Below are 27,170 nucleotides of genomic sequence, written 5' to 3'. Positions count from 1 at the left end.
ATGAGTCCTGATGGTGCTCGAATCGGAGCTATTTTTATCCGGGGGTTTAAAGTTACACACATGTCAGACTCCGCCAATTGCGATCGATGCTTAATCGCACCGGGAGGAGGGTCGGGAATTCCAGCTGTTTAGTGAGGGGGGAAAACCTTTCTTAGGGATACCCTGGAAAGAGCTCTGGGCCACAGCGGGGCCGAGGCCCAACCTGATCGGCTGCTGCTCTGTTTCCCTTTCCCCTCCCCCTCTCTTTTCCTTCCCCCCCTCCCTTTTTGTTCGGTTCCTTGCCGGCTTCTCCAGCGATCGAAGCATTTTGGAGGACAAAGAGCAGGTTTTCCCTGCGAAGTGGCTTTGCTGTGTGTTTCTAGGAGCTGGGTAGGTAGAAAGCCCCGAATATCTGGGATTCCTCTCGGTGCTGGGCAGTTTCTGCTCTGCTCTTTCTGCCCCCTGACAAAAGGAACCCCTAATGGCTTTTCCAAAAGCAAAGCTCTTGTTGTCGGCTCTGCTTTCCTTGTTTTCCAAGGGGTGAGGGTTAGAGCAGTCGGTCTCCTGCGGACAACAAACTTAGGAAGTTGGATGTGTCAGATGACTCCTCACCACTCCTCCCTCTCTCCCTCCCTCCCTCCCCAGCCTTTTTTTGTTTGTCTGCCTGACTCGCCCGGGGTGAGCAGCTCACTAGGCCCCGGAGCCGCTTCCCTGGGGAATCTCCCCCTCTGGAAGCTGATCTGAAATCAGGGTCTCCTTTGAGACACGGCAGCGAGGAGGGTCTCGGTGGTGGCCAGAGGAGGGACTCGTCTGAAGGAATGTGCTTGAGGGCATCTCCTCCTGGGGCTTTCAGGGTTTTGTTGCTGTGGAGGGTTTTTGTTTGGGGTTTTCTTACCACCCCCCCCCCTTTTTGTTGCCATTTTCATTACAGTTTCCCTTTTCATCCCCTTTCCACGTCTTCAACGGAGAATAATAGTATGGATTTATGGCCTGCCAAGGGCTACCTTTCCCAGCAGGGAGGGGGCACCGAGCAGGGTGAATGCCACTCCTGCCTTCTCCTGCTCTGACAGGTTTAGGAGCTGAGCGAGGTCTTTTTGTGATTCCTATTTTCAGTCCTGCCACGTCCGTGTCCTTTTGTGGAAGCCTCTTTGTGAGGAGGGCAGGGGAGAGGTGGCTGCTCTCGGTGGGGCTGCAGGAAGGGCAGAGCTCTGTGGGAATCTGTGCCACCGACGTTTAACAATCTCCTGGATCAGGATGTGCTCCAGCTCCCCGGCACTCATTGTCTCCCTTTGGACTGGGGTTGTGCTGCTGAGGCTGGGAACAGAGAGCCAGAATCGCTCCTCCCCTTTTTGGGGGGCTCCAGCCAAAGTTTCCTGGGTAACCTGTGACCTTTCAGAGCAGGGTTTTTGGAGGAAAGCTCCGCGCTCCCCAAAACACCTCCGGCCTCGCTCGCCAGCGGCCTGGAAGCGTAGGGTTATCCCAGTGGGAAGCCCTCGGGCTCCAGGCCAGCCTCTCCAGGTAGCTCCCACCCTGGGGATGGCAGAGCGGGGGCTCCCCTTTGTGGTTCCCCCAGTTTTGGGGCGAGTGCCAGCCTCGGAGCCGTGTTTGCAGGGAAAAGGCCTCGAGCTCTCGCAACTCCGCGGATTGGCTGCTCTGTTACTACCCGGAAACCGGGCCCGGGGCGGAGCGAGGCTGCAGCTGATGGGGTGCCCCTGCCAGGGTGTTCACACCCATGGGGGACCCACCCCAGCACCCCCAAACCCCGGGGCCCTTTCCCGTTCCAACCCCAGGGTTTATTGTTCCGCTGCGCTCGCAGCTTCCCCTTGGCCGGGAGTTTATTTAGCGCTGATTTATTTTCCTCCTTTTGTGGAGAAACGCTGCTGGCTGCCTTGTAGTCCCCGAGCTCTATTTTTAAGCGTCAGAGCTGGAAAAGGGAAGTGTCACCCTGTTTTGTGCCTGAAAGGAATTATAAATAGTGGTCAGCTTTGTTTGAATCTCCCTGTGCTGCCCAGTTTGCAGAGCCGGGGGTTCGGGAGCATAATTCACCGAGCGTCGCTCTCCCTGCTAATTTTAGGCTCGTCCTGAGTCAAGGAGAATAAAGGTACAAAGCTCCTTAGTTTACCTGCAGAGCGTTTTGTAATCTCAGCACTCCCCCACCCGTGTTTGCTCCGTGGAGGCAAAGGCTAGGACAGAGTTTACATTTGGGATAAATTCCTTTTTCTGGTCATTATAGGCTTACACCGCACTTATCATCCCACTTGAACACCTTCCAAGAGCAGCGTTGAGCAATCGCAGGGTCACGTGGAGTTGTTCTCTTTGGCCTGTCCCCAGGGAAGAGCGTGTGCACTGGAATGTCTTGTTTTGGTAGGGTTTGGTGGGGCTTTGTTGTTTTGTTTGGGGTTTTTTTTTTTTTTTCCCCTTTTTGTTTTGTTTTAAAGGATGGATATTTCTGGAAACTTTGAATGTAAATTTTCAAATGTCACGCTATGCTTCTTTCTGCTCCACTTCTGGGGCTCTGTTTTAATGAGGTCTCCAGGGATGAGGGGAATCGTGTGGTGATGCTTCAAAATGCACAAAGACGTGGCAGCAGCCCCTTCCCAGAACTGGGAGAGCCCCCCCTTTTCCCCAGAAAGGCTGTCACAGGTGGTGGTTTATAAATCAAATCAGGTAAACGTGGCTTGGGAGGTGGTGCCTGTCTTTAGGAGAATTCAAAATCCATAAATCTCTCCCCAAACCAACTGGAGGAAAATAAATAATCTTTGTTGCCTAAATGGCAACTTCCAAGGGTATAATCTCGCTGCTTTTAGAGCAGAATTTGGAGTCTTTGCTGGTGGCTGGATGGTTTTATTTCCCAAAAAAATTGGCTGGATCTGGAAGTTCACTCTCCCTTTGTTGCCTTGTCAGTTGGACTGGGGAGGATTTGGGAGCTGGGGCTCCTCAAGCAGGCCTGAAAGCCAAATGCACCTGTTTAATCGTGGAATTGCCACAGTCATGGAGTTCAAAGTGGGAAATAGGGATTTGGTTAGGGCTGCTTGGAGCAGAGTGCCTGTTGGAGCCTGACATCCCAGCCCTGCTTAAAATAATAAAAAATAGGGGTCATTTTAATTATTTCCCCATCTCATTCCTTAGACTTGGAGCAGAGTTTTGGAACCCTGAGTAGCCTGGCAGGATGATGCTTTCCCAGATTCCCAGTTCTGAAGTGGCATTAGAGCATTAAATGCTGATTAAACAAATTCTAGAGGCCTTTTCTTTGTCGTAACAGTTTAAAAACCCCAAAAGTGAACATGGGATTTCAGGAAAACAAACATTCCCTGTCTGATGCTCTCCTTGCTCTCCCCTCCACTGGGTCCAAGAGGTTGGGCCAGCTGCTTTTGCTGGCTTTCCTAGGGAAGCTGTGCTTGGATTTGTAGTAGGGGATTGTTTTTAAGTGTCACCACGACTATTTTACAGTCCTGCTGAGCTTTTGGAAACATCTCCTGGAGTGACTCCCACGTGCTCGGCATTTCTCGGCAGCAGGAGCTGATAATGGGAGCTGGGAGCTGAGCTCCCAGTCCTGCAGACCCTGTCAGCTCCCAACATTTTGGGTGAAGCAGGAGATGCCCCTCCATGAGACCCTGCATTGTTTCATTTGCCAGGAGAAAATTAAATGTAATCTTCACAGGAGTGTTCTGTCCTGGTTCTGCTCATCATCATGCACTGGTATTAAATGATGATTGGGTTTTTTTTAACGTTTTGGGGTTTTTAAAATTAATTTCTCCTTCAAACTCGCCCTTAATTCCTGTCCTGCGCTGTTCCTGGAGGAGCAGACAGTCTGGAAGCTGAGGGAGTAAATCCTGGAGTGCCTCCTTGGGAGCTCACACCTGGATCGCTGCAGGAGATCATTCCTTGGAGGCTCCAGGTGTGCTGCCTCCATGGGAATGCCAGCACGGGGGTGATTCCCAAAGGGACAATTCCCTGCACAGGCTGTCACATCTTGGGCAGGATCCCTGCCCTGTGTCCTGGGGGAAGCAAAAGCAGAGGAGTGCTTAAACTGAAACTTTTGATGGATTTTTTTTCCTCTCTGTTTACTTGGATTTTTTCTTCTTCAACTGAACATCCTGATAGACATTTTCACTCTTTGTTTCCTTGAGTTTTATTCCTGTACCCAAAGTCTTAGTAGACTTTTTCCCTCTTTGTTTTCTTCTTTTTTTGCCCTAAATTTCAAGTCTTGATAGACTTTTCCCCTCTTCGTTTCCTTGGGTTTTTTTCCTAGATTGAAAGTCTTGATAGACTTTTTCCCTCTTTGTTTCCTTGGGTTTTATTCCTAAACTGCAAGTCCTGATAGACTTTTCCCCTCTTTGTTTCCTTGGGTTTTTTTCCTAGATTGAAAGTCTTGATAGACTTTTTCCCTCTTTGTTTCCTTGGGTTTTTTTCCTAGATTGAAAGTCTTGATAGACTTTTTCCCTCTTTTTTTTCTTCTCTTTTTTTTCTCCCCTAAATTTCAAATTTTGATACTTTTCCCTTCTTTGTTTTCTTGGATTTTATCCCTAAATTTCAAGTCTTTATAGACTTTCTCCTTCTTAGTTTCCTTGAGTTTTATTCCTGTACCCAAAGTCTTGGTAGACTTTTTCCCTCTTTGTTTTCTTCTTTTTTTGCCCTAAATTTCAAGTTTTGATAGACTTTTCCCTTCTCCATTTCCTTGGGTTTTTTTCCTAGATTGAAAGTCTTGATAGACTTTTCCCCTCTTTGTTTCCTTGGGTTTTATTCCTAAACTGCAAGTCCTGATAGACTTTGCCTCTCTTTGTTTCCTTGGGTTTTTTTCCTAGATTGAAAGTCTTAATAGACTTTTTCCCTCTTTGTTTTCTTCTCTTTTTTTTCCCCCTAAATTTCAAATTTTGATACTTTTCCCTTCTTTGTTTTCTTGGGTTTTATCCCTAAATTTCAATTCTTGATAGACTTTCTCCTTCTTTGTTTCCTTGAGTTTTATTCCTGTACCCAAAGTCTTCATAGACTTTTTCTCTCTTTGTTTTCTTCTTTTTTCCCCTAAATTTCAAATGTTGCTATACTTTTCCCCTCTTTGTTTCCTTGGGTTTTTTTCCTAGATTGAAAGTCTTAATAGACTTTTTCCCTCTTTGTTTTCTTCTCTTTTTTTCCCCCCCTAAATTTCAAATTTTGATACTTTTCCCTTCTTTGTTTTCTTGGGTTTTATTCCTAAATTTCGAGTCTTGATAGACTTTCTCCTTCTTTGTTTCCTTGAGTTTTATTCCTAAACTGCAAGTCCTGATAGACTTTTTCCTCTCTTTGTTTCCTTGGTTTTTTTTCCTAGATTGAAAGTCTTAATAGACTTTTTCCCTCTTTGTTTTCTTCTCTTTTTTTTTTTTTTTCCCTAAATTTCAAATTTTGATACTTTTCCCTTCTTTGTTTTCTTGGGTTTTATTCCTAAATTTCAAGTCTTGATAGACTTTCTCCTTCTTAGTTTCCTTGAGTTTTATTCCTATACCCAAAGTCTTCATAGACTTTTTCTCTCCTTGTTTTCTTCTTTTTTCCCCTAAATTTCAAATTTTGCTATACTTTTCCCCTCTTTGTTTCCTTGGGTTTTATTCCTAGATTGAAAGCCTTGATAGCCTTTTCCCCTGTTGATTTTCCTGGGATTTTTTCCCCCTCCCATCGAGCAGAGCAGCAGGAATGGGGCAGTTGGGAAGGGAAGGTGCCTCTGGAAGCAGCCAGAGCTGGGTGCAGTGTCACCAAATGTTCTCAGCACCTGTTGGTGCTCGGTGCCCTTCTGAAACCGTGATTTAATCGGAGCCATCCCGGGATAAACACATAACAGGTTGTTGGGAAGGAAGGAGAGCCCACAGTTAAAGTGACAGGCTCCCATATGGAGCAGATTCCCAGCCAAATTTCTCCTGCTTTCACTGTCTGCTTAAGTCAGAGGTGATTCCACGCTGAGGCAGAAGTGCCTGAATTTTCCTGCTGTCCTGGACTTTATTCCGGCAGCAAAAATGCTGAATAACATTTTTTTTTTTAAAAATACAAAATGTGAATTATAGATGTGTGTGCGTGTGTCAGAGCTCAGCGCTTCATTGTGTGTCTTGCTGTGTGCACTCCTTTCACTGCCTCCATTTCCCTGTGGATTTTGTCCATTTCTTTCTGGAATCATGAGCACAGAGCCCCGTCCTTTGTTATTCCTCACCAAAACAGAGCTCGCAGATCATCTGACCTTGTCATCTTTGCTTTCCACTGGGCCTTGCAGCCTGTGTGGATTCCAGCAGGAGCCTCTGGATGAGCTCTTGGATGGGATGGATCCCTCAGCACATCCCAGGGGAATGGGCTGAGTTGGTTTTGTTGCTGGCAGAGCTCGCTTTTCTTTTCCCTGCTGCTTTTATTCCTTTTTTTCACCTCCTTGGGACGCTCAGCTGTTTGTGGCTTGGTGTGGATACCCCTGGAATAACCTATTGGAGAGGAGTGCAAGGATTCACTCTCCCATCACCAAAGCAGTCTCTTCCCAGGATTTCCATCTGCTGTTTCCCCTCATCCCATCACCTTTATGACCCTCACCACCAGCTGCTGCCTCCCCATCTTCACTCTCCATCTTTTCCCAGCTCCTCAGCCTCCCTAAAGAACTGTCTGAGGTTGGGGGTGGATTTAATCTCTTGGAAAACAGTGATTTTGCTGCTTCTTGTGCATCCAGTAATGATAGGGTTGGTTCTGGATTCAGGACTTGGCCACTGTTTTATTTTGCAGCTTCCAACAGCCGTCCTCTAATCTTAAATCACCTCACTGATTCCCTGGAGCAGATTGATGCAGCCTTCCAGGAGAAGCCAAATCACTCCCAAATCACTTGGCACGAGGTGTTGCAGAGTGGAGGGGTGGATCATTTGTAAACTGAGCTGGTGGTCTGTCAGCTTCCATCCCTTTGAGCTGGGAATTGCAGAGCAGGGCTGGACATCCTGCGTGATCCACATCCAGGAGGTGCTGGAGACTCCCAGGTATTCGTGACTCAGCGTGAGGAAGGGGTAGAGCCATTTTGGATTGTTTTTGCTGAGGGTCAGATGCAGCTTTCCAGAAATTGCTGCATTTCCCTGTGTGTGATTTCCTTGGAATCACTACAAGAAAACAACGTAAAATGTATATATTTTTAGGGATTGTACAAACAGAACGTCTGGGTGGATAATTCTGAAAGGTTTTGCAGTCTCTGGATTTAATTGTTTGGGGTTTTTTGGTGTTATTTCCTTCAAAATGAATGTTTTGAATTTGTTAATGTTTTCTTTGGGAAAAGTCTACATTTATGACAGTAGCTGCCTTTTAGAGGAGCTTCACCCTGGAGGATTTTTGTCATTCCCTCTGAATGGTTGAGGTTAAAAGCTGACAGTTGATTATTAAATAAATTTTGCATTATTTGCCAAATTCCAGGGGTCTTTTACCCGGGTTTGAGCAGTGGCAGGGGGGACTTGGGGTGGAAATGAGAGCTGTGCAGATCCTTGCTGCCTTCTCAGTGTCACAGCTGTGTCACAGCAGTTTCTGGGCACTGGGCTGGGGATCTTTCCTGAAGCCTGGTTTGGGACAGGCTGTGGGAAGAAGGGTGAGGTGCTGCCCTGCATGATGAGGGAATGGCACTGAGGGAGGAGGAGCCCAGGCTCCCCAGCCCTGGAGCCAGGAATGGCATGGAAAGGTGAGCTTGAGGATGTTTGCACCAGGGACAGACACTGGCTGGTTGTAAAATGTGGGATTTTGATAAAACTAAAGAAATTTTAGGGTAGGATCAGCTCTTTACACAACTCACCAAGCGTAACCCCTGAAAAAGTAAAAAACCAGTGTGTGATACTGAGCCTGAGTGTCCCAGATTAACCTCCACCGTGGTAGATTAATGGATGCAAAGTTGAAAAGATTGATAAATTATTAACTTAACCACGCTGGCAATTTTTTTTTTTTTTTTTGTGGGCTGTGGTGCTTTGTTTTGTCTTAGTGCTGGCAGGTCCAGGCCTGCTCTGAGGCTGTGTCCGAGGAGACACCCGATTTCTGCAGCAGGAAAGCTGCATGAGAGCACAACCCTGGCTTGTCTGAGCAGAGATTGAGAGTGATTCTGCCCATAAAGGGGTTTCTAAATCAAAGTGCTGATTTAAAACTGGGCTCTGAAGTTCTTGGATCACCAGCGTGGCCACAGTTGAAGAGTTAAGACTCCTCTTAGTTTTACAAAATGACTCTGCTCCTTTGAGCTGTGCTTAGTGGAGTGTGAGTGGTGTGAAGCCAGATCTATTTTTGGGTTGGAAAAGGCCAGGTTTAGCTTTCAAATGCACTTCGAGAGGGGAGTTGTTGGCTTTTTAAAACATAATATTGGGAGATCTGCACTGAGAGGAACCTGGAGGAGCAGAACATGGACTCGCAGGGTGTTTGGGTGGGAAGGAGCTTCAAGATCATCCAGTTCCCACCCAAACCATGGGCAGGGACACTTTTCACTCTCCTTGGACACTTCCAGGGGTGGGAGCCCCACACTTGCCTGGGCAGCAAGAACATGACATGGAATTGGTGAGAGATGAAGCCCAAAAGTTGCCTTTGCTTCCTGGCTGTTCCCAAACTGATTTGTTCATGGAAAATCCTTTTCTAATCGATCCTTTGTTTAAATTCTCCTTTTATTTCCCTGGTTTTTCTTCCCTTGTGGGAATGGGGAGAGGTTTCTCTCTGCTGCTAAATCGGGTGAAAGCTGCTCCATCAGAGGAAGCCACCGCTCCATCACCCTCTCCTTTCTGCTGAAAGCAACTGAAACTGATTTTGTTTTTCTTCTGTCTGATGCCATTAATTCAGACTCGCTGACCTTCCCCCTCAGATCTCCAAAGCCAGGAGGGCTGGACCCGGTCTCACATGGCAGCCAGGCAGGTTTTAAACCTCACAATGCCCCGGCTGCTTTCGCGCTGAGCTCATGTTCTGCCGTGCCCCTGCCCAGGGCTCAGCAGCTGGGATCCTTTCCCGAGGCACCCACATCCCCCTGGGCTGGGCTGCTGAGTTTCAGGAGCTCTCTAAACACAAAGTCAGGTTTGGAAACCAGCAGGGGCTTTGTTTGGATAAGAAAATAGTTAGGGGCTGATTTCTGCTAGTTTTGGGAATGGCCTTGCTTGGGAATCCTCAATCCCAAAGTTAACAGGGCTGAAATAAAGGAAGACTCCTTCCAGGAGTGCAGCAGTTATCCTGGGAATGCCAGATCTCTGCAGGGGCTTTGTTTGGATAAGAAGACAGCTGGGGCTGATTTTTGCTAGTTTTGGGAATGGCTTTGCTTGAGAATCCTCAATTCCAAAGTTAACAGGGCTGGAATAAAGGAACAGTCGTTCCAGGAGTGCAGCAGTTATCCTGGGAGTGTCAGATCTCTGCAGGAGCTTTGTTTGGATAAAAAGACAGTCAGAGGTTGATTTTAGCTAGTTTTGGGAATGGCTTTGCTTGAGAATCCTCAATTCCAAAGTTAACAGGGCTACAGGGCTGACCTTGCTTGGGAATCCTCAATCCCAAAGTTAACAGGGCTGAAATAAAGGAACAGTCGTTCCAGGAGTGCAGCAGTTATCCTGGGAGTGTCAGATCTCTGCAGGGGCTTTGTTTGGATAAAAAACAAAATAAATCAGTCAGGGGCTTATTTTCACTAGTTTTGGGAATGGCTTTGCTTGGGAATCCTCGATCCCAAAGTTAGCAGGGCTGAAATAAAGGAAGACTCCTTCCAGGAGTGCAGCAGTTATCCTGGGAATGCCAGATCTGAGGTGACTCAGCGTGGTTACACTGATTTAGTCCTTGCTGCTGCTGAAGGCACCTCCTACTTTTTGTTTCTCACTGTTTATTTCTTTACTTTTGAGGCTGTGTCAGTGTTGGATTGAGGGAAGCAGTAGAAATAAGGAAGCTGAGTGATCAGTGCTTTGTTTAACATCGTTGGTAACTTAATACTCCTGGCTCAGGGGAGGAATCCGTGCCTGGATATTGGAGAAAGCTCAGATCCCAACAGGAGAATGTGCTTTGAGAAAGGGGGGGACACAGGGCTGGGTTGAAAAGTTGGGATGTCAGAAATCAGATCCCGGTAAGTCAGAGCCAGAGCCTGTGTTCCTTGAAAGGGAAGGTATGTGAGGAGGTGTTAACTCACCCTGCTCCAAGCTTTTTTCCAGCTCCCATGCCTCCTGGAAAGCTCCAGGGTCTTGGATATAAACAGATTTTGTCATGCTCACAACTGCTGAGAAAGCTCAGAACCCACTGGGTTTATTACTTCATGGTTTCTGCCGTGTTTTGTTTGGTGTTGCCATGAAAAGATAATTTTAAATGCTTGCCCAGTTTGGAGCAAAAATTCCCCAGAAAATCACCTCCTTCTGCAAACTGGGCAGGAGGCAAAACCAGCGTGTTCTACACGTGGAGAAAACCCAAAACACCCGTGACAGGGGTGAGAAGTGTCTCAAACCCCCAGTTTGGCAGGACTGGTGAAATATTCCCACATGGTTTGAGCAAATTCACTGTTAAACTGTGAACCCTGCTTGAGTCACTGGTCACTGCTTGAAGTAAAATCGAGACTTGAGCCTTGCCAGATGAAACAAAAGATCCCCTAAAAGTGAGCTGCTGAGCAATAATGTGCCCCTGGTGGATCCCTTTCATCCCTGGCAGGGCCCCATTTTGCATTTCAAGGTTTGCCACAACTTTGCTTTTGCTCTGAAGTCAGGAAATTTGGTGACCCAGTGCAAAGCCCGGTGTTTAATCCTGGTGCTAAAGTAAATTGAACATTTTTAGAACAGATTGTGGAGGAGAGGGGTGTGTTTGGCTTTCTGGTGTGTCTCAGAGGGTCAGATCCTCCTGCTGGGATTTCGAGCTGCTCTCCCTCAGCTGCATCACAACAATCCCTGTAGCTCCTCAGGTGTGGTCCCAAACTGCCAGAGCTTTCTAAATGTCAGTTCTCTGGAAAAAGAAATCAGAATTTTTCCTCACTTCAGCAGCATTTATTGGAAAAGACTGAGGGGTAAGCAAAGATTTGCCTGTTCCACCTGTTTAAATGTAGGAAGAAAAGGGTTTGTGCAGGGATTCTGTTGTGGCAGAGTGCCTTGAGAGGGCCCTGGTGCTGCTGGTGCCTCTTCTCAACGTGGTTTTGGGGCTGTTTTCCCATTAGTTTTTTTGGTTTTTTCCCTGGAGTTGGTTGGATAAGTGGGAACTGTTTGTGAGAAGAGTTTGTGATATAACATGGCAAACTTCAACACACCAAACCTGGTCTAGGGAAGGTGAGGGAATAAGATCTTTAAGGTCCTTTCCACCCCAAAATTCCATATTAACTGGTTGCTTTGAGTCTGAACCATCATCTCTGACTTGTTAGAGGCAAATTTTAGTCCTGTGCTGATAAATGTTGAATTTGCTGTAGTTTCCTTCTTTTTGGACTTCAGCTTTTTGCAGGGGCTTCCTGCTCAGTGAGGCTGGCACATAACAGGATTCTGCAGGCTCAGGAGATGCATTAATGGGGTTTTTTAAAGAGTTGTGGAGGTTTTTTTTTTCAGCCCAGTAGCCACTGAGTCCTTTAAATTGTCCTCTGTGGCTCTTGGTGGCTTCCAGAGTCACAGATTTCTCTGGTGCCATGCAAAGTTCAGTGTCATTAAAGCATTTCAGGATGTTCTGTGTGTGAGTTTCTCTTGCCAGTTCTCTCCAGACTTGGAAAGCACCAGAGGTGAAACCTGGGCAAGGTGAACTCGATAATCCTCTGCAGGTTTTGTTTTATTTCCAGGGGCAGCTGGGAATGTCCTGCTGAGCATCCCAGGAAAAGCTGGACAGGGCTGTGATGCTGAAGGCATTTTACAAGGTGCTTCAAACAGCAAAAAAAAACCCTGAAAGGGGAACTTCCCCCTCATTCTTTCAGGATATAGGAATGGTCAGAAGCAGGAAGCACTTGGCTCAAGCAGAATCTTTGGGTGCAGGTTGAAATAATGCCCACATTTCCCATTTTGGGTCTCCTGAAGTCACCCAGGAGGCAGCAGGACTTTGCCACGTGCACATCCCTCTCTCAGGAAGTGTCTGGAGCTGCCACAGGCGTTACAGAAACCCACATCAGCTGGTTTTTAGGTCATTACCACACTGGCTAAATTTAGCCAGTGAGCCAGAAGAGGGAGGTTTTGGATCCAAATTCCTGCCCCATCCCTTTTTCTGGGCTGTGCCCTCCAGCCAGCCCTGCCCCACCTGAAATCCCTGTTGTTTTTTGGGTTTTTTTTAATCCCACTGGGCAGGGACATGGCTGAGCTTGGTTTGGGAAGTTCCTGAAGGAGAAGTGGAGGTGGAATTGCAGGGAAGAGTAACAGGAAATGGAGTTTCTGTACGGATCAGGGGTTTGAGTCCCATCTAGGGCTGCCAGGTGGCCAAGAGGAGAATCCTGGCCCAATTTTGTGTATGGATCAGCTCCATGTCCCCAAAAAATGTGGCTTGCTGAACTCTGGTTGCTGCTGGAAATTTGTGTAGGTTTAGGGTGGGAGCAGCTCGGGATAAAGGGAGAAAACCACTTTTCTCATTACCCTTTAAATTTATCTCAAGGAAGGAATGTTCCCACTTTTTTTTTTTTTTTTTTTTTTTTTTCCCCAAGCCCCACATCTCTGCTAAAATTGTCAAATGTCAGAGATGAGTAAAGGGGAGGAAAATAAGTCACTGTGGCAGCACAAGGGAAAATTGCTGGGAGCAGTGTGCCGGTTCTGTAATTCCAAGCTGTCTTTATTTGAACTTCTTTGATTGTTGCAGCATCCTGGTTCTTTGCAGCAGCACACTGGTTAATTGGGATTTTTTTTTTTTTTTATTTGTGGATTAGTAATATTGTCCTCCAAAATGGCTTCAAGTGTGTCAAGGCTGCTTAATTCTGTTTTATTAAAGAAGGCTGTGGTAAATGTGTGTCTTTGAAAAGCTGCCTGGCTCTGCCGGAGGTCACCTGGAATTCAGAGCATCTGGCAGAGGTCGGCTCCAGCTTTTTGTTCTGTGCTGGGGAAAACTCGGGGGGGTTTTTATCAGCTCCTCTCTGAAGGAGGAGACACTTCAAACTTGGTGACAAAATCCCACTTTTCAGGCAGCTGCACCTGCTAACGACTAAACTGTTAATTAGTTTTTAGTGCAGTTGCAGTGGTGTTCCTTTGTCTCTTCTATAATGGTGATTCAAAGAGAGGATGTCAAGGAATCTTCTGTTTCAGCTGAATTTAACTAATTATGAGAAAGCTCTGCCTTCACTCTAAAAACAGCCTAAAAGCTGGGAATTGCAGTGTCCTGACAACACCATTTATCCTGACAGTGTGGGGTGTATTCCAGGCCTGAACCCAAAGCTCAACTTCAATTTTAAACTGACTGCTGGTATTTTTTCTTTTTGATCCACATAACAAACCCCAGGTATTGTTATTCCTGTGGGAAACCTCCAGGTGAGTTTTCCTTCCCACAACTCTGCGAAATACGAGGACATTAATTGAGGGATGGCTGATTTGTACAACTCCCCTGGGCTCTCCTTCCACAGCAGTTTAGGGAGTTGAAAGTGGGATAATTCAGCCTGAGCAGATGTGCTGGAACAAGGTCTGGGTTGGGATTTGCTCCTGATGCCAGCAGATGCAAACTCACCCCTGTGTCCTGCTTTCCCTCTCCAAGTGGGTTTGGTGCTTGTGGGTGGGGAACTTGAACTCCCAAGAGCTTCCAGCAGTGAGAGCACCTTCCAAACTCTCCCAGGGAAACATCCCAATCTTCCTGCAGCCCTCCCACTGCTCAGCTTGGAGGTTTTTTTGGAGGAATTCTGACCACAGTGAGCAGGACTTCATGTTTTGTGCTCCACCAACACCCTCTGCTCTGCTGCTGCTGCTGTTACAAAAAAAATCCCTTTTTCTTTTCTCTGGTTGTGCTGCTGTCACCTGTGCCAGAGTGGCTTTAGTGAACCCTTCCAGTGCTTTAAGGGGACTTAAAAAACGAGGGAGAGGGATTTGGAAGGGCCTGGAGGGACAGGATGAGGGGGAAAGCTGAGAGGGGGGAGTTTTAGATCAGCTATTGAGGGGGAATTCCTGGCTGGGTAGGTGGGGAAGCCCTGGGATGGAATTCCCAGAGCAGCTGGGGCTGTCCCTGGATTCCTGGAAGTGCCCAAGGACAGGCTGGATGGGGCTTGGAGCAGCCTGGGATGGTGGGAGGTGTCCCTGCCATGGCAGGGGGTAGATGTGGGTGATCTTTAAGATCCCTTCCCACCCAAACCATTCCACAGTTTTAATCCCTGCCTTCCTGTCATCAGTTTTCCCATAGAGAAATCCCCATGCCTGAGAGCAGCCTGGACCTCTTCCTTCTCCTGCTGAGCCAAGGAGGATCTCCAAAGTTTGCAAAGTATTAAAAAAAATATAAAAATCTGCGTTTTCCATGCCTGCCTTCAGCATGGCAGCTCTGCTGGGGTTTGGGCAGCCTGCTGAGCTCAGAAATTCCCAAATGCAGAGGAAGCTCCCAGGGCTCTGCTGGCTCCTCCTCGGAAACTCCTGTGGGGATCATTGTTCATTCCAGCCTGGCTCTCTCGTGTCTTCCTCTGCAACACAATGTATCTTTAGACCTTCCACTTGCAGGAAAATCCTGTGCAATTAATCCCTTGGGAAAGGCCAAAAACCCCTGGGAAGCTCAAGACTGAAAATGGCTTTTTTGCAGGCCAGTGTCGTTCTCGGTGCAAAGGCTGATGGTGGGAGCTGGATCAGGAGGAATTGCTGGGATTAAGGGAAGGACCAGCCTGATTTCCTGAACTTCCTAGGCTGAGAAATGAACTTTTTGCAGGTGGTTTGGTGATTAAATGAACTTTTTGCAGGTGGTTTGGTGATTAACTGCCCGTCTGTCAATTTTTTCATTTCCATTCTAAGCAGAGTTGGCCAGGCTGGGTTGAACTTGGAGCAGCCTGGAGTAGTGGAAGGTGTCCCTGCAGGTGGAGCTGGATGGTTTAAAGGTCCATTCCAACCCAAACCAGCCTGTGATTCCACTTTTCCAAGGTTAATGACTTGATGGGAACTACTTGAACTGAGCCAACCTTGAAAATTGTGTATTTGTATTTTCTCTGGACTGATCCATACAGTGCAATCCCACCTGACTTGGCAGAAAGCTGAGTGATAAACTCAGATTTATTAAGGAACTCTTTAAATAGAAACAGCCACGTGTGCTGGACAAAAATGAGGGCCAAACCCACTCGTGCAGCCTGGCTGTTCCCAGGCAGCCCTGGGATGTTGGATGTGTTTATGGGATGCACTGGGGAAGCCACAGTGCCCCATTGCCCTCATTCCTTTGGAAGGATGAAGAGGATAATTGATTTAATAGCTGTGACAGTGGCACGTTGGATTGCTGGAGGAATTTATGTACAAAACCCTGGCATGCAGGAAACTCCTGCACCTTTTCCTGTTGCAACCCTGAGCTGCAGTTTCCTGCTGTGTGGCTTTGTGGTGGTTTTATGTGGCAGGTGACCTGGAAAGAAGGAAAATTTTATAAACTTCAGCTGTGTGTAACCAGGGTGCTTGTTCCTAAATCACTTGGGGTTTTTCTGCTTTGGTGTGAGAGGAAAAAAAAGGGAAATTGTGGTTGTAACTTCACCAGGTCTGTGTTTCAGGTTTGGAATTTGTGCTAAAAACCCAGGGAGATTGTGTGTAAATCCTGCCTGAGCTGCTCCTTTAAAACACTTTGAACAAAGGCAAGGAGGGGGGAAGCAAATCTGATCCCTCTGGAAGTTCTGGCAGGGAGAGAAGGGAACAAATCCCATCCTCTGGGGTTTGGGAGGGATCTGTAAAAGTCACTGCACCCTCAGGTCCCCAGCTCCAGAATATTTCCATGTAGGATTGGAAGGAGCAAAATGGAGTTTAGAGGTGCTTGGGGAGCAGGAAAGGAAAAAATCCCACAGGATTCTGTTCCTGGCAGGCCATGGAGAGCTGTTGTAAGCATTACCCAGAATCAAAGGAGCAGGACTGCAAATGGGTTTCCAAATGAGCCTTTCCAAGGTGTGGGTGTTGCCTCAGCACTTGGGAAGAATTTTGGGTGCAAGCCCCTTCCACAGGCTTGATGTTCATCCTGATTTTCCACTGCTTGTGAGCTGCTCTGTGCTTTACCTGCTGCACCTGAGAATCAGAAGAGCAGAATTTCATTTGTTCTTGAAAGAAGTGTGTTTTTAATAGTGTTTTGAAAGAAACAAAAATACCCAGGTGCCTCAGGAACGATCCACCCTGAAAAAACCACCTGGTGGATTCCTTCAGATTGGGTGGTGGGAAATCTGCACTGAAGGCAAAGCAAGATTTTCCTCTGTGTTACTTTAGCTTAAAGGAATTGCACTAATCTTGAGCTTAATTTCCACATTCAGTTGGCTTTTATTTCCTCCACCTGTGCTGGAGAAATCCCAGTGGGTTTGGAGATTTGTTTTAAAGCTCTTTTCTTTGAGGATTGGCAGATAAGAACCAGGAAGGCTCAGAACTGCTGGAGCTGCTGGCTCAAGTAGCAAAGAATTCTGGAACAAACAACTGGGGAATGGCCTAAAACTGGAGAGGGTAAGTTTGGATCAAATCTTAGGAAGAAATTCTTCCCTCTGAGGGTGGTGAAACCTTGGCACAGGTTGGCTGTGGCTGCCCCAGGATCCCTGGAATTATTTTAAGACCAGGTTGGACATTGGTGCTGGAGCAGCCTGGGACAGTGGAAGGTGTCCCTGCCATGGTAGGAGTGGCACTGAATGGTTTTAAGATCCCTTCCCACCCAAATTTTATGATTCTATGAGATATGATCATAGATAGTTGTTGTTTCTTCTTCAAGGGACAAATCACCCCCAAAATATCTTTGGGAGACTTTATTGCTGGTGTGGTTGGAGCAGAAAACACTGGGGTGGGAGGCAGCTCCTGCTGGGAGTTTGGATTTGAAGCACAAAAGCCAATTATTGAGGAATTAAAGTTGAAGCAGCTTTGTGAGCACAGAGCTGCCTCATTTTCACTGGCACTGTCCATTTCTGTGGGCTCTGAGTCTGGTTTAGAGGTCAAGCCCAGCTTGCCCAGGCTGGAATTTCAAGCAGTTGGGTTGAAAAAAACCCTTGTGCAGGTAGGATCAGGAAATGCATCCCTGAGTATTTCTAGTGGGCTTGGAAGGAGCTCTGCAAAACAAAACTGGAGAGAACTCAGTTTTCCTTGGTGTTGGAGAGGCCTGGGGAGCAGGAGAGCAAAAATCCCACTGGGTTCTGCTCCTGGCAGGCCGTGGAGAGATCCTTTTGGGATCCTGAGCACGACTTTGGAAGTGTTTCAGCAGTTCAAAGTTCAGTTTTTTTGTGGGAAGCCTCTCCCAGGCCTGATGTTTCTTGGGGCATCCCAGTGTGGAGTGTTGATTAAACCAGTTCTCAGTTTCACCCTTCTTTAAGTCAGTGTTAGGCTGGAGTTTGAGCTGAGCTCAGCATCTTCTTCCTCAGTCTCTGGGGGCCATTCAGCATCTTTTGCAGGCAAGGAAAGGTCCTGGCAGTGGGCAGCAGAGAGGATGTGCAATCTGCCTCCAGAACTGGACCTGCTCCATGCCAAAGCTAAATTTAAGCTTCATTTATTTTAAGCTTAAAATATTTCCTTTGACACTTTCTCCTTCCTGCCACGAATCGCTTTTATCTTGTTTAAAATCAAGACCTTGACATAATTCTGGATTTTTAAATTTTTTTTTTCTGAATAAGCCCTTGCCAAAGCTCAGCTCTTGGCCTCCTCTGCTTTGTGTGCAAACATCTCATCCCAAGGGTTTTCCAGCAGGAGGAGATGGATGTTTGTCTCTTTGGGGCTTCGTTGCTGAGGTGCTTTGAGGCAGTTTCTGAATGCCTGTAGAGATTTCTGCAAGTGAAAAAAACATTTTACTAAAATCTACAACAACCTAACCCAAACTCCCCTTGAGGGAAAAGGGCCACATCTTAAAATAATACTTTTTTTTTTCCCTGAAGACTAAATTGGAGAAGTATTTGAATATGTCAAAGCAATCTGCTTCTTGTAAATCATGTGATGAGGCCCAAAATACACTCAGATCTTGGGTTTGGTGTCAGGTCTAGCACAAATTTGGGGTCACACTCAGTCCTGTGGTTTCACAACCACGGGAAACTCTTTCACAAGAGTTTCAGCACTTCCTGAATCCTCCCAAAGAGGAAATGAACCGTTGCCAGCACACCTGGAAAAAAGCAAAGGTTGTATTTTCTCCTCCTGATGTTTCTCTGAAAACACACTTGAAATTTCTGGCTGGTTTGAGAAGTTGATGATTTGTACACGAACCACTCGATTCCACCAGCATGTCCCATCTCCATGGAAACCAACTTCTCTGGGAGGGAGCTTGGGGTGATGCAGACATTAAATCTGCTCCTGCAGCTCAGGGACAGGTGTGTGGCCACCAGAACTACTCCAGTTCCACCCTCAGTGCTCCTGGATCCAGCTCTGGCTCCCCTGAGCTGAGACTCAGAGTGGGGAATTCTTCTGGTGCCTGATGATTTCCAGCTCTGTGGAATTCTCCCGGGAAGCTCTCAGGTCAGAGTGGAATCCTGAGGATGGTTTTTGCCTCTCCAGTTATCCCAGAGAAGTCCTCCCTGCAGTTCCCTCCCTGCAGGATCCATTTAAGGAGTTTGCTCTTTGAAAGTTCCTTCTAATTAGGTGTTAATTGCCCCTCTTGGATCCCTGTTTGGCTTTTCCTGAAATTTAAGGAAATTTTGTGCTGTGGTCACACACAGGGACATCCCTTCAGCTTTATTGATCCCAGCTTCATTCCAGCTCCCTTCCATCAAATCCAATCCCCTTTAAAATTCCTGTGCCAGCTTCTTCTCCCCTTGGCTAATGAATCTCCTTGCCAGGATCCTGGAGCTCTTCTTTGAAGGGATTGTGATCTGTTTATGGGATGGAGGGAGGGAATTCCTGGTGCCACCACTGCAGTTGAGTATTGGCCCATCCCGTGGAAGCTGAGCACAGTTCTAGACAAGTCTGTTCCAATCTGTTTTATCTAATTAAAACAAACAAACAGGAAAAAAAAAAACAGGATTATGGAATCATTTTAGTTGGAAAAGTCCTCTGAGCTCATCAAGTCCAGCCATTCCCAGCACTGGAAGGTCACCCATGTCCCCAAGTGCCACATCCACAGGGTTTTAAATCCTTCCAGGGATGGGCACTCCACCCCTGCCCTGCCCTGGGCAATTCCAGTGCCTGACCACCCTTTCCAGGAAGGAATTTTCCCTAAAATCCCCCCAGACTCTCCCCTGGCCCATCCTGAGGCCGTTCCCTCTCCTCCTGTCCCTGTTCCCTGGAGCACAGCCCAACCCCCCTGGCTGTCCCCGTGTGGGAAATGGATTTGTGAAGAATTTTGTGAAGAATTTGTAAAATTTGTTAGTAAGTTTATATAGTTTGGTATATTTGTATATAAATATTGAGATGAGATGTGTTGATTTAGGAAGGTTATAGACTAGAGATGATATTGTTGAGAGAAAGATTGAATTAGAAAGAAGTTTTAAAATAGGGTTTTGTAAAAAGATTAGATATTATAGAGAATTAGAATGTGTTTTACTATTTATTGTGATTCATAATAGAATAAAATCTTGTAAAACACCTCTCAATTACCCCATCTCTATAAAAGCTAAGAAAACCAACATCCCCTCCTGGCAGGGACTTGTGCAGAGCCACAAGGTCCCCCCTGAGCCTCCTTTGCTCCAGGCTCAGCCCCTCCAGACCCTTCCCATCTCCTTTCTCTTCCATGGATAAAAGATCCAATATTTACCTGCCTTTTTTTCCAAGCTGAAACTTTTTAAGGGAGCAGCAGAGGGTTGGGGAGGGCAGTAAGTGGATTTATTTCTGTAGGAGAAGGGCAGTGCTGCTCCATCCAGCATGGAATGGGATGCACCTTTTTTTTCCTGTGGTGCTTCTGGGGAAGGAAAACCAGGTTTGGAGGCTGGAGTGGAGGAAAATGCTGACTTGGTTTGTGCTGGCTTCAGAGAGCCAACTCGGCTGCAAAGTGTCTCCAGGGAAAAGCTGACTTTTCCTTCTACCTTTTCTTTATTACTCCAGTTTCTTGGCACAAAGCTGGGTGGAAATCAGCCAGATGTAAATCACCAGGAGCTCCAAAGCAAGCAGGGCAGGCTGGAGGCTTTGCTGGAACAGCATTTCCTTCTCCTCAAATCCCTGTTTTCATCCAGAAGGTGCCTTTTGCTTCCCAGGAAAGTTGATGGGGTCAGTGATGACCAAGGGGTTTGTCTGGGGGAAATTTGCCATCCTCATGTGAAACTGGGAGGGATGCCTGTAGAATAATTGAAGAATTTTTTTTTTCTCTTTTTTTTGTGTGATTTCTTCCCTCAGGCAGGTAAAACCTGGTGGAGAAGTGGCCAGGAAGGGTTTTTTTTGGTTGTTTTTTTTTTTTTTCAAAGCAAAGCTGCATTTCCAACAAGGAAAGTCTTGTGTGCAGTAAAATGAAAACTCAGCAGGCAGGCACAGGTTGCTGCTCAGTTATTAATTCACAATTCCTGTCCTTGCAGGGCGTTTCTGGCAGCAGACAGAGCTGGGGTTGTCTTACAAGGAGTGAAAACCCTCTGTGCTGAGGTGTCCCTTCACTTGTCACAGGGATCAGCAGAGCCAAGGGAAAGCTGTTTGTCCTCTGAGTGCTCTGCTGTCCTTTTTCTGTGTTCTGGAGGATTCAAAATGGTTTTGTGGCTTTCAGAGCTGTGGGGTTCCTGGAAAAGGCCAGTTCAGACTCACGGAATCCCAGAATGGTGTGGGTTGGGAGGGACCTTAAAGATCATGGGCAGGGACACCTCCCACCGTCCCAGGCAGCTCCAGCCCCAGTGTCCAACATTTCCTTGGACATTCCAGGGATCCAGGGGCAGCCCCAGCTGCTCTGGCAATCCCAGCCCAGCCAGGAATTCCTCATTCCCAAAATCCCACCCCAAGCTCCCTTTCCCAGGGAATTCCCTCCATTCCCAGCTCTCCCAGCCTGGCATTGGATCCATCTTCACCCCGACTCCACTCCAGGAAGGAATTTTGGGATTTGGGAGCTTCACTGGGAATCTTGGCACTCCAGGAAGGGTCTCCCTTCCCTTTTGCATCCCCAACTTCCATAAAAATCCCTCGGGATGGATTCTGGGCCTCCTTGATCCCAGAATCCCAGAAAGGTTTGGGTGGGAAAGGACCTCAAATCCCATCCCATTCCAATCCCACCATGCCAGATTTCTCCAGCCTTTCCTTGGGCATTCCAGGGATCCAGGGGCAGCCCCAGCTGCTCTGGCAATCCCAGCCCAGCCAGGAATTCCTCATTCCCAAGATCCCATCCATGGCTGCCCTCTGGCAGTGGGAGCCATTCCCTGTGTCCTGTCCCTCAGGCCTTGTCCCCAGTCCCTCTGCAGCTCTCCTGGAGCCCCTCCAGGCCCTGGAATGTGCTGGAAGCTCTCCCTGGATCCTTCTCCTCTCCAGGAGAACATTCCCAGCTCTCCCAGCCTGGCTCCAGAGCAGAGGGGAGCCCTTGGAGCATCTCCAGAGGAAGCAAAGTTGGGATTTGCCCCAGGAATGTGAGGGTAAAACCCCAACAGAACATTCTTGGCAAATAACAAACCTGGGATTGGTGCTAAAAAACCTCTTTGCTTAAAGGGAGAAACTCTGAGGCTGCCCTGTGGCAGTGAGAATTCCTGGCTTGAGGGAAACCCGTGGATTTTAATATGGGAATCATTTTAGCCTGGAGTTCTCAAGAAGTTTGTGACAAATCAGGTGCTAAAAATCCACCTCTTGCTGCTCCAAGAAACCACAGCTTTTTTGTGGCCTCTGTAACCTTTTTGACTTCTAAAAGTCCTTTTTTTTTATTTTTTCTGGTGCCCTGCAGGGCTGGAAGAGGGAAGTTAAATGTGAATAATGGGCGGGGAGTTGGGGAAAATAGGGATAAAGGGAAAACAGGGATAAATATTCCTGAAAGCATCAAAGCCCCGGTGCTGGCTGTGGTTTCATGTGCCACGTGGGCACCTGGGGATGTTGTACCAGGACAAGGAGGGACTTTGGAGGAGGCAAAGCAGCTTCCAGAGGCTTGGAGGCAGGGAGGGACTGAGCTGAACTTGCCCTTTGCTGCCCACGCACTGGGAGCTCCTAAATCCTGGGGCTCATCTGCCTTTGTAAGAAAATAAACATGAATAACCATCAGCTGCACTGGTGGAGGTAATTGATGTTGCAGAACTGCTGCTTGCAAAGCCTTCAGAAGAATTCTCACCTCTGACTCCTCAAATTTCCATAGAGCTGGTGGTGTAGAGCTCTTCACAATGGAAAAAAAAATCAGCTGTCTGAGTGTTAATCTCATGTTTAAATCACCTTTTATCACAAAATAAGGTGATTTATTAGCTCAAAGGCAGGTTCTCTGCTTAGGTGGCAAAGCTGGATGGTTTCTTTTTTATTTTTAAAATATATTCAGGTGTGCTGTTTGGTTTTCCTTCAGATTCAGGATGATTTCTGTGGTGATGTAATCCACCTGCAGACAAATGTCTAAATAAGAGAGGACGTGACACAGATCCTTAAAAAATTATTAATTCTTCATTATGACCCTCAACCCATCTCTCACTTCAGTTGTAACCCCCAGATAAATCCACAACTTTATTTTTCCACAGGACATTCCATCTTTCTGCTCCTTTTGGCTCAGAGCTGCTTGTGGCCACTTGAGTTGCTTGCTGAATATTTTTAGCTGGAAAACTCATTTTCCCAAGCTTGTAACTAATGTTAATTTTAAAGAAACTTAATGAAAGGATTTTTTTTTTTCTTTTTTGAGTGAAATGTTTGCCAGGAAAAAGCCACTCAACCCTGTGAACAGACAGACCATCTGTAGGCCATGATGTTCAGCTGGGATTTGGGGAGATCTGAGTGTGAAGTCAAATCCTAACAAATTTTTATTTTATTGCTGCAGGGGAAATCCAGCCCTGCAGTGGTGGGTGGCCCTGCATGAGGATGAGGAAATGGGAATTTGACCCTGAAACAGGCAAATCCACAGTGGCCACTTTTTCCTGACTGCTGGACAGGTCCTGACACTCCAGATTTGAAAGGTTTTGTGGGAATTTCGTCCTGATGTAGAAAAACCAAAATGCTTTAAATTGCTTTTTATTCTGAGGAAACAATTTCCATTTGTTTCCTCAATGAGTTCAGCCCTGAAAGCAGAGCCTTGATCCCTACAGGGAGCTGAGCTGTTCCTGTCACTGTCACAGGGACCTGGGCTGTTCCTGTTGTGTGAATCCACAGCTCTGTCCTCCTTGGAGCTCCTGGAATGTTTAAGGCACTGGAAGGGGAGCCTGAAAAATTCCCTTGGCTCTTTCCCAGCAGCCCTTCCAAGCTGTTATTTGAAAACAAGCTTCCATAGCATCATCTCAATATTCCCACTGTTTACTGGTGTTAAAATTCTCTTCATAGTCCTGGGAATAAGATAATTTATCTTCAGGTCCTCAGGACTCTTTTCTCATTTCTGTGGCTTTTGAGCTTAGAGATCTGACTCATATCCAGATTTTTCTCTTTTTTTCTTGACTTTTCCACTGGGTTTTTTTGGCACCAGGTCCAGTTGGCATCCTGAGGTGATGAGGAGATAAAAGCAGCAAGGCCAAAAGTATTGGGAGGGATTTGGGTGATGGTTTTTAAACATTTCAGGGTGTGGGATGTGTTACAGGACGGGTTTGTAGCTGTGAGCTTGGCTCTGTGTCCTGCTGTGGGGACAAGGGCTCCTTCCAGGGTGAACCCCTGGAATCAGGAATGTTTAAAGTCTTTATCCATTAATTGCTTGGATTTTTGTAAATTTAACTGATGAAGAGAACGTGGGTGCAGAGAGATTAACCTGGACAGGATGGACTAAAAGGTCCAAAAAATAGTCTTCCAAAATGGTCTTCCCAAAAAATGCTGGATGTGTGGTTGAATTCCTGGGGGCTTTCTGCAGGGATACACATCAGTATCCAATGAAAGGGGTGGCTGGGAATTCTGGGCACAAATACAGCAATCCCAGGAGAAAGGTGTGGAGATCACCTTAATTGTGGGAATCTTGCTCCAAGTTCTTGGTTCTCCTTTCCTGGGCTTTCCTGAAGCTGTGCTCACTTTCTGAAGACGTGGAGAGTTTCTCATTCCTGGGAGTTCTTGGAATTGCTGCAGGATCCATCACCAGAACCTGGATGCAGGAGAGGACATCCCAGTGCCCTCGGCACAGCTGGGTTCCTTCAGGATTGTGGGCCTGGATTGCTCCTGGATCTGAGCCTGCTGATTAATTCCTGGCATGTCTGGGGCAGAATTCATTTGGGATTGGCTTTAAGACTTTTGCCTTATGGAAAAAATTCAGCCTGAGCTGAGATAACAGCTGGGTCAGAGCCTGGGTTCACTCCCAGGTACATCACCAGGAATGATGGTGGAGCTTTCTCTGGGAATGTGGTCTGGACACTGCTCCAGAGGTGTCCAGTCCCTTCTGCTGCTCCCCTGTGCTGCTGGGACGGGTTATGGGATGGAGAAGCCTGGAGATCTGCCTCAGATTCCTGGATTTCCCAGAGTCCCAGCTTCTGCAAGAACTCTTTCCCTTCCTGAGGAGTTTCTGGAGGTGGAAAAAGCTCTAGGAAGGAAATGTTCTCTGTACCAGCTCCATGCAGTTCTCCCAGGAGTGCTCTCAGCTCTTTTGTTGGTGGGATTCCAAGATTTCTCTTTCCTGGGCGTCTTTATGGAGAAGGGAGAGGGCAGATGGTTCACCTCAGCTGTGTTAGTAACTGGAATTCACCTGATTTCAAGGAAGGAGGGCTTTCCCAGCTTCATTTCTGCTGTTGCACTTGTGGAGATGTCCCCTGTGCTGATACAAGGGCTTTGTTGCTGAAATCCACTTTATTTTCAGTCTGTCCTCAGCTATGGAGTCAGGGAATGGTTTGGGTGGGAAGGGACCTTAAAGATTCCAACCCAAACCATGGCAGGGACACCTCCCACTGTCCCAGGCTGCTCCAGCCTCATCCAGCCTGGCCTTGGACATCCCAGGGATCCAGGGAATTTGCTCTGGGAATTTGTGCCAGGGTCTCACCCCCCTCACAGGGAAGATTTTCTGTTGATAAACAATGCGGTTGTTCCCAAACTTTCATCCCAACATTTCTCCCTTTCATGAACCTCATTCACTCTCTGATTTTTTGGTAGGAATTCTAAGTCTTTGCCACAACAAGGACAATATTCCTGTGTGGCCCTCTGTGGCTCATGAATATTTTTTGAATTTGGCAACACCAGGATTGAGTCTGAGTGTGGAAAACTCAGCTTTAATTTCCAGTTGGCATTAACTCCGGGAGCTGAGGAGCATCCAGGCTGGAGCTGCTGAGGATCAGCCTGGGGGAGCTGCTTTTTATTAAGCAGGACTTGATTTAGTCCAAAGTAAAACCATTTGTGTTTAATCTGATCTGTGAAGCGTCTGTGAGTGTGCAAATCCAGAAAATTCAACATTTTCTGGGCCATCATCGCACACAGCGGGACCATGCAGGACTCTGGGAACCTGGAGTAGTTATCCAGGGATGCATTTCCTGAGGAATTAGTACCACAACAGGAACTTTTAAAGTTTGAGTGCCGTGAAAAGATCTGGTGACAAATGTCCCTCAGCCACGACACTTCTTGGGAGCCTTTTCAGCACAAACCTGGAGTGATGCTGCTTTTCCCAGAATTCCCATTATGCTGGAATTTCTGTTGTTCTAAATTTCCTCATTATCCCAAAATTCCCACTATCCCAGAATTTCTGTTATCCCAGTTTTTGTCACTGTTATCCCCAAATTCCCGTTATCCTGGAATTTATGTTATCCCCAAATTCCCATTATCCTGGAATTTCTGTTATCCCGAATTTCCCCCTTGATCCCAAAATTCCCGTTATCATAAAATTCCCATTATCCTGGAATTTCTCTTATTCTATATTTTCTCATTATCCCAAAATTCCCATTACCCTGGAATTTCTGTTATCCCAGTTTTTGTCACTGCTGTCCCAAAATTCCCATTATCCTGGAGTTTCTGTTATCCCAAATTCCCTGTTATCCCAGAATTCCCATTATCCTGGAGTTTCTGTTATCCCAGATATCCCGTTATCCTGGAATTCCCATTATCCTGGAATTTCTGTTATCCCAGAATTCCCATTATCCTGGAATTTCTGTTATCCCAAATTTCCCCTTTGATCCCAAAATTCCCATTATCCTGAAACTTCTCTTATTCTAAATTTCCTCATTATCCAAAAATTCCCATTATCCCAGAATTTCTGTTATCCCAGTTTTTGTCACTGTTATCCCAAATTTCCCATTACCCTGGAATTTCTGTTATCCCAAAATTCCCGTTATCCCAATTTCCCATTACCCTGGAATTCCTGTTCTCACACAGCAGATTTCATAGGTTGGAATTTAAAATCGAGGCTCTGAGGTAGGAATTCTTTGTTTCTGGTGCTTTTTGGGAATTCCTGCTGGGTTGGGAATATTTCAGTGTGTGCCCAGGTGCCATCAAGGTCTGTGGAATTCCTGCAGTCCTGGGCGAACTTGGTGCCATGAAAGCAGGAAACCTTTTCCATCCAAAGGGGGCGGAAAAAAAGGGGAATTTTTTTAGTTCCCTGTAGCTGGAACATCCCTGCCAAGCCCCTGCTGGGATGTGAGGGATCTTTATATGAAATATTCCGTGTTCCCTTCCCTCAAGTGGGAGCTGCAGAGCCAAAGTTCAGGTGGGAACAAACCTTTGATTTTCTCCTGCTTCCCTTGTAATTCTTATCCAGACTGTGGGATGTTATTCCCAATCCATTAACCCTGATTTACAGCAGAACTCCTCATCAAACTTCACCACTAATTGTTTTAACCGAGCCTGGCTTGGAATAAAGATTTCCTGCCTTTCTCTTTGTATTCCCTTCTTCCCCACTTGCCTTTCCCTTTGTATTCCCTTCTTCCCAAAGCACTTTGATTTTTCCTGTTGTTCTTTTCACCCCTTCTCTCCCCAGACTCAGGAGTTTTTTGGTCTTGCAAGTCAAATTAACGTGAGATTGCCACAATTTTGCATAGGACCTGTGGGAGGGGAAAATAGAATTCATTGGAGCAGTGGATTTATTTCAAACATATCCCAGTGCTCTCCCAAATCTGAGCTTACTCTCTGCAGGAGGGGATGGAAAATGGAAAACTCTGAGGATTCACGCCAGGATTCCTCAGGGTGGGGAATTGGCTTTTACCAACGTCACTGTGGTCACTTAGATGTGTCAGGACACTGAAATTCCGTGTGGGGCTTGGGATATTTTGGATATTTGGGTCAATGGGCTTGGAATGAATT

The 27,170-nt window shown here is 46.7% G+C and overlaps 1 protein-coding gene and 1 long non-coding RNA gene across 2 annotated transcripts in view; both read left to right on the top strand.

Moving 5' to 3' along the window:
- Nucleotides 1-27,170, top strand: part of UBE2H (ubiquitin conjugating enzyme E2 H) — a 43,739-nt gene that overhangs the window by 1,362 nt on the left and 15,207 nt on the right. The window lies entirely within an intron of this gene.
- LOC140680525 (uncharacterized) lies at nucleotides 240-26,961 on the top strand. Its single transcript, XR_012051885.1, has 3 exons — nucleotides 240-369; nucleotides 16,352-16,448; nucleotides 26,848-26,961. It is a non-coding gene; the product is annotated as an uncharacterized lncRNA (long non-coding RNA).

This window comes from Taeniopygia guttata, chromosome 1A (assembly GCF_048771995.1).
Source record: "Taeniopygia guttata chromosome 1A, bTaeGut7.mat, whole genome shotgun sequence".
Classification (NCBI taxonomy): domain Eukaryota; kingdom Metazoa; phylum Chordata; class Aves; order Passeriformes; family Estrildidae; genus Taeniopygia; species Taeniopygia guttata.
This window is presented reverse-complemented; position numbering and strand designations above follow the sequence as displayed.